Consider the following 9,044-nt stretch of genomic DNA (forward strand, 5'->3'; position numbering starts at 1 on the left):
TATGTTTTCTAGGTTTTACCAGCACCAAAGGAGGGAAAAATGGAACTCTACTTAATAATGAAATTGAACTGAATTGTCTTGAAGCCCAGTGAAGAACGAGCAATAATGAGTGGATGAACCCTTTCCTTGAGTGAACTAGAAGTCACTATCAATCATTACTCAGTTTATCATGGAGCTATTCATCATACTCTGACGAAATACAGGGGCTTCCAAGAAAATTTACAACTAGATGACTGACAGGAGCAGCAGAAGTCACTGCTTCCTGTAAAAATAATCCCATGTTCATATGAAAACTGGATGTGACAGGGTGAAGGGATGAAGGGCATCAGACTATGTCATTCCAAAGTATGCCTTTGGGCAGAAGAATTATTTTGAGTTGAAGGCATTTGGGAATGAACATACCAGGAAGAGTTCTCTGTCCTCTCCTGAACTGCCTGAAAGCAGGGTAGAAATTTCCCTTTGTGTAGGTGTTTCCCTCCTCTGAACTTGAAAAATAACTCTTGTCACTGGAGAGAGTCAACCCTGACATAAATTTGTATAAACAAACCTTACTAAAATAACCCTGATATTCCATTAGTTTCTACCACATATTTCCTAGTTACCTCACAATTTACCATCCTTGTAAGCCAAAACCCTCTTTCCTTAGTTAAAAATGGCATGTAAGTCCTGTGTCTAACCACTTCTTTGAGTTTCATTTTTTCTTCCTGTAACTCCTATGTCCTATAGCTTCTATGTTAAAAATATGTGCCATTGCTCTTGTTTATCTGTCTTTTGTTAGTTGAATTCATAGTCCCCTGCTCACAAACTTAAGAGGTAGAGGAAAAGTTTTTCATCCCTGACAGGGGTTTGTTTAGAAGATCTTTTCAGATCCTTATTCACACTGGGAGAGTTCTTTGCTGTTGTTGGTCTTCTTTTGACCAAATACCTATTGTCTCACTAATCCTTCTGGAATCAAATGCAGACCAGAATGCAATGGAAGTCAATGAAATAACTTTTTTAAATGACCAGTTAAGTATCAAAAGAGCAAGCAAAAGAAGAGGGACATATTATTCATCCATAAAAAGGGATAAAGTACTGATGACATACAAGTGAAAGAACCTTGAAAATGTTATGCTAAATGAAAGAAAACTGACCCAAAAGGTCACATATTAGATGACTCCATGTATATGAAATATACATGGAGACAGGAATTTATAGGAACAGAAAGCAAATTAGTGGGTGCCAGGTGCTGGGGGAATAGAATGTGGCTGCTTCAGGGGCATGAGATTTACTTTTGGGGTGATGAATATGGTTTGAAACTGGACAGAGGTAGTGATTTCACAACATTGTGAATATACTAAATGCTACTAAATTGTTCACTTTAAAATAGTTAATTTTATATTATGTGAATTTCACCTTAATGAATTAAAAAAAAAAAAGGAGGGACAGTGGTTGAAACAATCTAACTATTGCTCACTGGTCCCCTCCAAGAACAGGTCTTTCTGACATTCTTTCTGCTTCTCGTTTCACAAACCCCTGCCCTTCCCACTGCTCTGGAAACTGCATCTCTTCCTCCGGGGCTCCAGTCCTTGAGCCCTTGCTGGGTCCTGCCATTCAGGCTTCTGTCAGGTGCCAATGGAGCCACTCTGAATTAGCCTACCCAGGAATGAGGGGGAACAGGGGTGCTTGATTCCAGCTCTGTCTTCCCTTCAGAGAAAGCTGTGTTTGATTGAAATCCCCGACTTGGACACTCAGGAAGAAAACACCCCTTGTCAAGCAAACTATGGGTTTTTCTGGCACACCATAATCTAATCTCTTATTAGAAAAGGACATTTCATTCTGTTGACATGTCATTGACCAGGCAATTTTCCAAACAGAAATTCTCAAGGCACTTTGTGAAAGAGCATTTACTTCTTTTCCTGGGTCTGATTTAAATCACAAAAGGTACCCTAGCTATAAATGTTTCACTTTAACAACTAAGTTGATTCTGTTCATGCCAAATGTCTCTGCTAATTGGGGGTGGGAGGAGTGAAAAAAAAATGGAACCTTTTTTTTTTTCCATTTTGCTCTACCATACCTATAATACACTACTTTACAAAATCCTTTCAGTGTATATATGCACCTTCTAACCACCTTGTAACCTGGTTGGAACAAGTATCCTTATTCCAATTTGACAAATGAGGAGGCCACTGAAGCTTAGAGAGATTAAGTGTTCCAGCTGGAACATGAATCCAGGCCCTCTGACCTCTAATCCATTGCTTTTATGAGGCTTAAAGCCTGAGAAGGAAACGGTACACATTTTACATGGAATGATAATTGCTACCCCCAAATCAAGCACTTCTTCTGTGTCAGGCACTTTTACTTAATTATGTACATGTGGTTTTTCATTTAGTCCTTACAACAACTATAGACATTGGCATATAATTATTATCACTTTTCTAAATATAAAACTCAGAGAAGTTAAATAATTTGCCCAAGATCACGTAGTAATGGCAAACCAGAGAATAAACATAGGTTGTCCGGCTCCAAGACTTAAGTTTTAAACCTCTGCATATGATGTCTATAAATAGTGGTTTGGTTTAGGTGGAGGAAGAATTTAAAAATGATATAGAACCATTTTTTCCTTTACTTTCCCTGCATATAATTTGTAAGAAGGCTGGAGAGATTGTAACCAACTGCTTCTTTAACTTCTGCTTTTTGGTTGACTGAAGAAGCAATTAAGTCCTAACTTCCATTTTCTGTTTAATTTTTCTAGTTAAAATTGCCTCATTAGGGGGCAGTTGGGTGGCTTAGTCAGTTAGGTGTCTGACTCTTGGTTTCGGCTCAGGTTGAGATCAAGCCCCATGCCAGGCTCTGCATTCAGCAGAGAGTTTGCTTGAAGATTCTCTCCCTCTGCCCCTCCCCCAACGTGTGCACAGGCATGCTGTGTCTCTCTCAAATAAAGAAATAAATCCTTAAAAAAAAGATTACCTCATTAAAAGGAAAAAATGAATGGAAGAGGAACAGCTAGAATAAATCTGTGGTGTTACTTTGGAATTGCTTGTATCAGCATGAAATTGTAGGGGAGGAAAAACATTTCCCTCTCCTCTTGGGTTAATTTGTGGCCCTGTAATTAATTAAATGGACAAAAGACAGATTGACGAGAGAAAAAAAACAGATCTAATTAAATAAGTCAATGACCAATGACTTAGTCAATCACGACTGTGCAATGAAACCTCCATAAAAATTCAAACCTCCATAAGAATTCACAACAATGTGAATGTGTGTATGTGGAGATTGGGAAGAGTGGTACCTGGGCAAGGCATGCAAGCTCTGTGCCATTTCCCCATACCTCACCTTATGTATCTTTTCATCTGGCTGTTGATTTACATCCTTTATCATATCCTTTAATAAACTGGTAAACATAATTACTTTCCTAAATTCTGTGAGCTATTCTAGCAAATTAAAAGAACCTAAGGAGGAGGTCATTAGAACCTTCAATCTGTAGCCAGTTGGTCAAAAACATAGGTAACGTCCTGGGGTTTCCAACTGGCATCTGAAGTTGAGGGTGGGGGCAGTCTTAAGGACTGAAACCTTAACCTGTGGAATCTAATACTATCTCTGGGTCGATAGTGTCAGAATTGAGTTGAATTCTTAGACATCCTACTGGTGTCTAAGAATTGCTTCATGTTGTATGTGTGGGGAAACCACCACCTACAAGTTGGAATTGGGTCTGGGAATCCAAAAAGAGGGGCATTGTTTTAAAGGAAATACGCCCATCTCAAATGGACAAATACTTTATAACTCCACTTAATGAGGTACCTAGAATATCAAATTCATAGAGACAAAGTAGAATAGTGATTACTAGGGGCTGACAGACAAGAAGAGGGGAGTTATTGATTAAAGGGTGTAGAGTTTCAGTTATGTAAGATGAAAAGACTTCCAGAGATGAATGGTGGTGATGGTGCACAACAATGTGAAGGTATTAATGCCACTGAAATGCACACTTAAAAATGGCTAAAATGGTACATTCTATGCTATGTGTATTTTACCCCAACTTTTTAAAAAGCAAAGGACAGAAGTGTATATAGTATGCTACTGTGACAGTTAATTTTATATGTAGAGAGAGGGAGAAAGAGTGAGAGCCCTGACTAACACAGCTACTATTTATGTATTAAGAAAAGAAAAATTCAATTGCACCAAAAATAATAAAATATCAAGGAATAAACTTAAGCAAGGAGATGAAAGATCTGTACTCTGAAAACTACAGAACACTTATGAAAGAAATTGTGGAAGACACAAAGAAATGGGAAAATGTTCCATGCTCATAGATTGGAAGAACTAATATTGTTAAAATATCTATGCTACCCAGAGCAATATACACATTCAATACCATCCCAACATTTTTCACAGAGCTTGAAAAAATAATCCTAAAATTTGTATGGAACCAGAAAAGACCCTGAATAGCCAGAGGAATGTTCAAAAAGAAAATCAAACTGGGTGACATTAGAATTCTGAACTTCAAGCTATATTACAAAGCTGTGGCCATCAAGATAGTATGGTACTGGCACAAAAACGGACACATAGATCAATGGAACAGAATAGGGAACCCAGAAATGGACCCACAACTCTATGATCAATAATCTTTGACAAAGTAGGAAAGAAAATTCAATGAAAAAAGACAACGTCTTCAACAAATGGTGTTGGGAAAATTGGACAGCCACATGCAGAAGAATGAAACTCGGCCACTTTCTTGGACCATACCACAAACATAGACTCAAAATGGATGAAAGACCTAATGTGAGACAGGAATCCATCAAAATCCTAGAAGAGAACACAGGCAACCCCAGTAACCTTGGCCACAGCAACTTCTTGCTAGACATGTCTCCAAAGGCAAGGGAAACAAAGGCAAAAGAGAAGTATTTGGACTTCATCAAGATGAAAAGCTTTTGCAAAGCAAAGGAAACAGACGACAAAACCAAAAGACAACTGACAGAATGGAAGAAGATATTTGCAAATGACATAACAGATAAAGGGCTAGTATCCAAATCTATAAAGAACTTATCAAATTCGACACCCAAAAGAACAAATAATCCAGTCAAGAAATGGGCAGAAGACATGAACAGACATTTCTGCAAGGAAGACCTCCAAATGGCCAACAGACACATGAAAACATGTTCCACATCACTCAGCATCAGGGAAATACAAATCAAAACCACAATGAGATACCACCTCACATGAGTCAGAATGGCTAAAATGAACAAGTCAGCAAACAACAAATGTTGGTGAGGATGCAGAGAAAGGGGAACCCTCTCACATTGTTGGTGGGAATACAAGCTGGTGCAGCCACTGCGAAACAGTATGGAGTTTCCTGAAAAAGTTGAAAATAGAGCTACACTACAACCCAGAAATTTTACTTCTATGTATTTATCCAAAGGACACAAACATAGTGATTTGAAGGAGCACGTGCACCCCAATGTTTATAGCAGCAGTGTCCATAATAGCCATACTTTGGAAAGAGCCCAAATGTCCATCGACAGATGAATGGATAAAGAAGATATATACATACATACAATAGAATACTACTCAGCCATCAAAAAAAAATGAAATCTTGCCATTTGCAATGATGTGGATGGAACTAGAGTGTATTATGCTAACTGAAATAAGTCAATCAGAGAAAGACAATTATCATATGATCTCACTCATGTGGAATTTAAGAAACAAAACAGAGGGTCATAGGGGAAGGGAGAGAAAAATAAAATAAGACAAAATCAGAGAGGGAGACAAACCACAAGAGACTATTAATCATAGGAAATGAACTGAGGGTTGCTGGTTGGGGGGATGGGGTTACTGGGTGATAAACATCAAGCTGGGTGCGTGATGTAATGAGCCCTGGGTATGAGATTGATGAATCACTGAACTCTACCTCTGAAACTAATAATACATTATATGTTAATTAATTTAAATTAAAAAATAAATTAAAAAATTATGAATGATTAGGAGTTTCTATTTTATTTTAATTAGAATAGGTAATCTTTGAAAGGGTTTAGGAAATGAGATAATGCCAATTTGTATCGCATTGCCAAATCACCGTAATGTGATTTGTTTTAAAAAGATCAATTCCAGGGGCACCTGGGTAACTCAGTTAAGAGGCTAATTCATGGTCTCAGGGTCCTGGGATTAGCCCCTAGTTGGGCTCTGTGCTCAGCAGGGAGTCTACTTCTCCCTCTCCCTCTCCCTCTCCCTCTGTGCTCTCTCAAATAAATAAAATCTCTAAAAAATTTTAAAGAAATAAAAAGATCAATTCCAGTATTTAAGGGTAAAGGGCGGATGGGATCATGTGTGCATATTTCTCACAAAATTTAATGAGAAACAATATTTACATAGCCCTGATTGTCTCCCCAGAAGATACTTAGAATTAGTAGGGGAAAAAAAATAGTAAATAACAATGAAGAAACCTGGCAGACACCACCTTACTCAAGTGATTGAGTTTAACCTATCAGTAAAGTGTCAGGCTTACTTGATATAATGCACTGGTCTCAGCGTCACTTCAGTGGTTCCTACCGAAATGGATACTGAGTAATCATAAAGACATCAGACAAACCCAAACGGAGGGATAGTTTAACAAGAACTGGCCTGTACTCTTTCAAAATGTCAAGAGAAATAACCTAGGAATGTTCCAGATTGAAGGAGACTAGACATGAGAATGAAAAGCAACTTGAGATGCTGTCACAGAAATAGGGATTTTTTTCTTTTACTGTGAGAAACATGATTGAGACAATTGATGAAATTTGAACATCTGTACATTAGGTAACAGGATTCATTTTAAAAATTGTTATGAAATTGTTCTGTGGTTATATAAGGCAATGTCATTGTTTTTGGGATATACATGGTTTTTAGCAAGTTTTTAGAAGTAAAGGAGCATCCTGTTAGTTTCTCTCAAATGATTAAAAAAAATTTATAGAGAATGATGAAAGCAGATTTGAGAAAATGTTAACACTAAAATAATTTGAGTAAAGGATATATGGGAGTTATTTTCACTATTCTTACAACTTTTGTGTAAATCTGAAATTTATTTCAAGAAGTTTTAAAAATTGGGGCACCTGGGTGGCTTAGTCAGTTAAGTGTCCAACTTTTGATTTCAGCTCGGGCTCCCTGCTCAGCATGGAGTCTGCTTGAAATGTCCTCTCTCCCTTTCCCTCTGCCCCTCCCCCCGCTTGCACTCTCTCTCTCCAAAATAAAAAAAATCTTTAAAAAAAGGTTTTAAAAATTGAATTGCAAAGGTATTTTAAGAAATTACCTTAGATTGATTGATTTAAAAGATTTTATTTATTTATTTGACACAGAGAGAGAGGCAGCGAGAGAGAGAACACAAGCAGGGGGAGTGGGAGAGGGAGAAGCAGGCTTCTCACTGAACAGGGAGCTTGATGCGGGGCTCGATCCCAGAACGCTGGGATCATGACCTGAGCTGAAGGCAGATGCTTAACGACTGAGCCACCCAGGTGCCCCAAGAAATTAGATTTAATAAGTAACAGCGCTCTCTTAAATATGCCCTGACCTGTTTGCTAAGTCATTAAATGCTGGTTTCTTTATTCTTGCTAAATTTGGACTCCTTTGGATGGGATTGATTATATTTATGGGGGATACTGGAAGGAGAACAACATGTGCATATTTGTGTAAATCAAATAAAGCCATTTTTTAAAAAGATTTTATTTGACAGAGAGAGAGCACAAGCAGGCGGAGCAGCAGGCAGAGGGAAAAGCAGGTTCCCCGCTGAGCAGAGAGCCAGATGTGGGACTTGACACCAGGACCTGGGATCATGACCTGAGCCAAAGGCAGATGCTTAACGACTGAGCCACCCAGGTGTCCCCAAATAAAGCCATTCTAACTAGCAAGTTTATCTCTCAGGGTCAAAATCAGAGAAAAAAAAATTCAAGTGGAGTGTATTATACTGTAGTGTTCTTGAAAAAACATATTCATAGGAATTAATCTGAAACTGTACTGTCCTCATAAGAAAAACCCACATTCTTCTTATTCTGTTCACACTAATAGTACTGAGCACTTACTGTACCAGTGTCCTAAGCACTGTACGTTGGCAGTAAGCCATGAGCTGGGATGTGAGCCTGGCAGCCTGCACTTATGCTCTCTTAAACCACCTGCTACAAATAGGGACATGCTCTTCAGACAAAGGTAGTGGCTCTCCATCTTTCCTATCCCATAGTCCTGAGGGATATGAGATACTGTAACTGAGTCATGAGGCACACCTCTCAGGGAGCATCTGTCAGAATTCAGGGGGCGGAGCCCTAATTTAACACATCCTCTTATTCTTCCATTCCACATCCTGAGATTTCACTGATTTCAAGAAGTTTCTCTGATAATTTTTATATCCTCACTCTCCCTTCATAGGAGGCAATTCTCTTTATAAATATGTTAACACACATCTATTACCAGGCACTGCACTGAGGTTATCACCATCTCTGCTTTCAGCTACTTACAGACCACTGGGCAAGTCATAGATGTGAACAAGAAATTCACTGAAATAAAGTTAAGTTCACTATGACGGAATAACCCAGCAACAGGACAGCCACATTATTTTCATTCAACTAAAATTCCCTTAAAACCAAACTACACGTATATTTCATTTGCATTGTACAGAATTTCCATCTTGGTATTGAATTTAAACGTTTAGGAAAAAATTACTAATGTATAAACTTCAGGGAGAAAAATCTTAATTAAGTGAACTATTTGAGTATACATTATTTCCCAAGCAATTTCAGGAACTATCAGTGCATATTCAATTTCAAATATGGCTTCCAATTTCCTAGCCATTACTGCAGGCTAAGAATTTGGAGAAAGAATCCGTCTTTATTTCCTATATCAATTTTAACAACTCTACAGAAATGTATGATCAGCTCCAGAACTTTTGACACCTTGATCTCTAGCTACCTAGTACCTAGTGGCAGCAATGGAGTGTTTTTTAATTAGTTTGTATTTGTACAAGGAACTCATTTTTTTGGTGACCTTATTCAGTACGTGATATAGGGTAAAAGTCAGGAGAGCTCATTCTCAGGGGCCATGGGATGGTT

This window comes from Ursus americanus, chromosome 9 (genome assembly GCF_024610735.1).
Source record: "Ursus americanus isolate L20-20 chromosome 9, mUrsAme1.1.p, whole genome shotgun sequence".
Classification (NCBI taxonomy): domain Eukaryota; kingdom Metazoa; phylum Chordata; class Mammalia; order Carnivora; family Ursidae; genus Ursus; species Ursus americanus.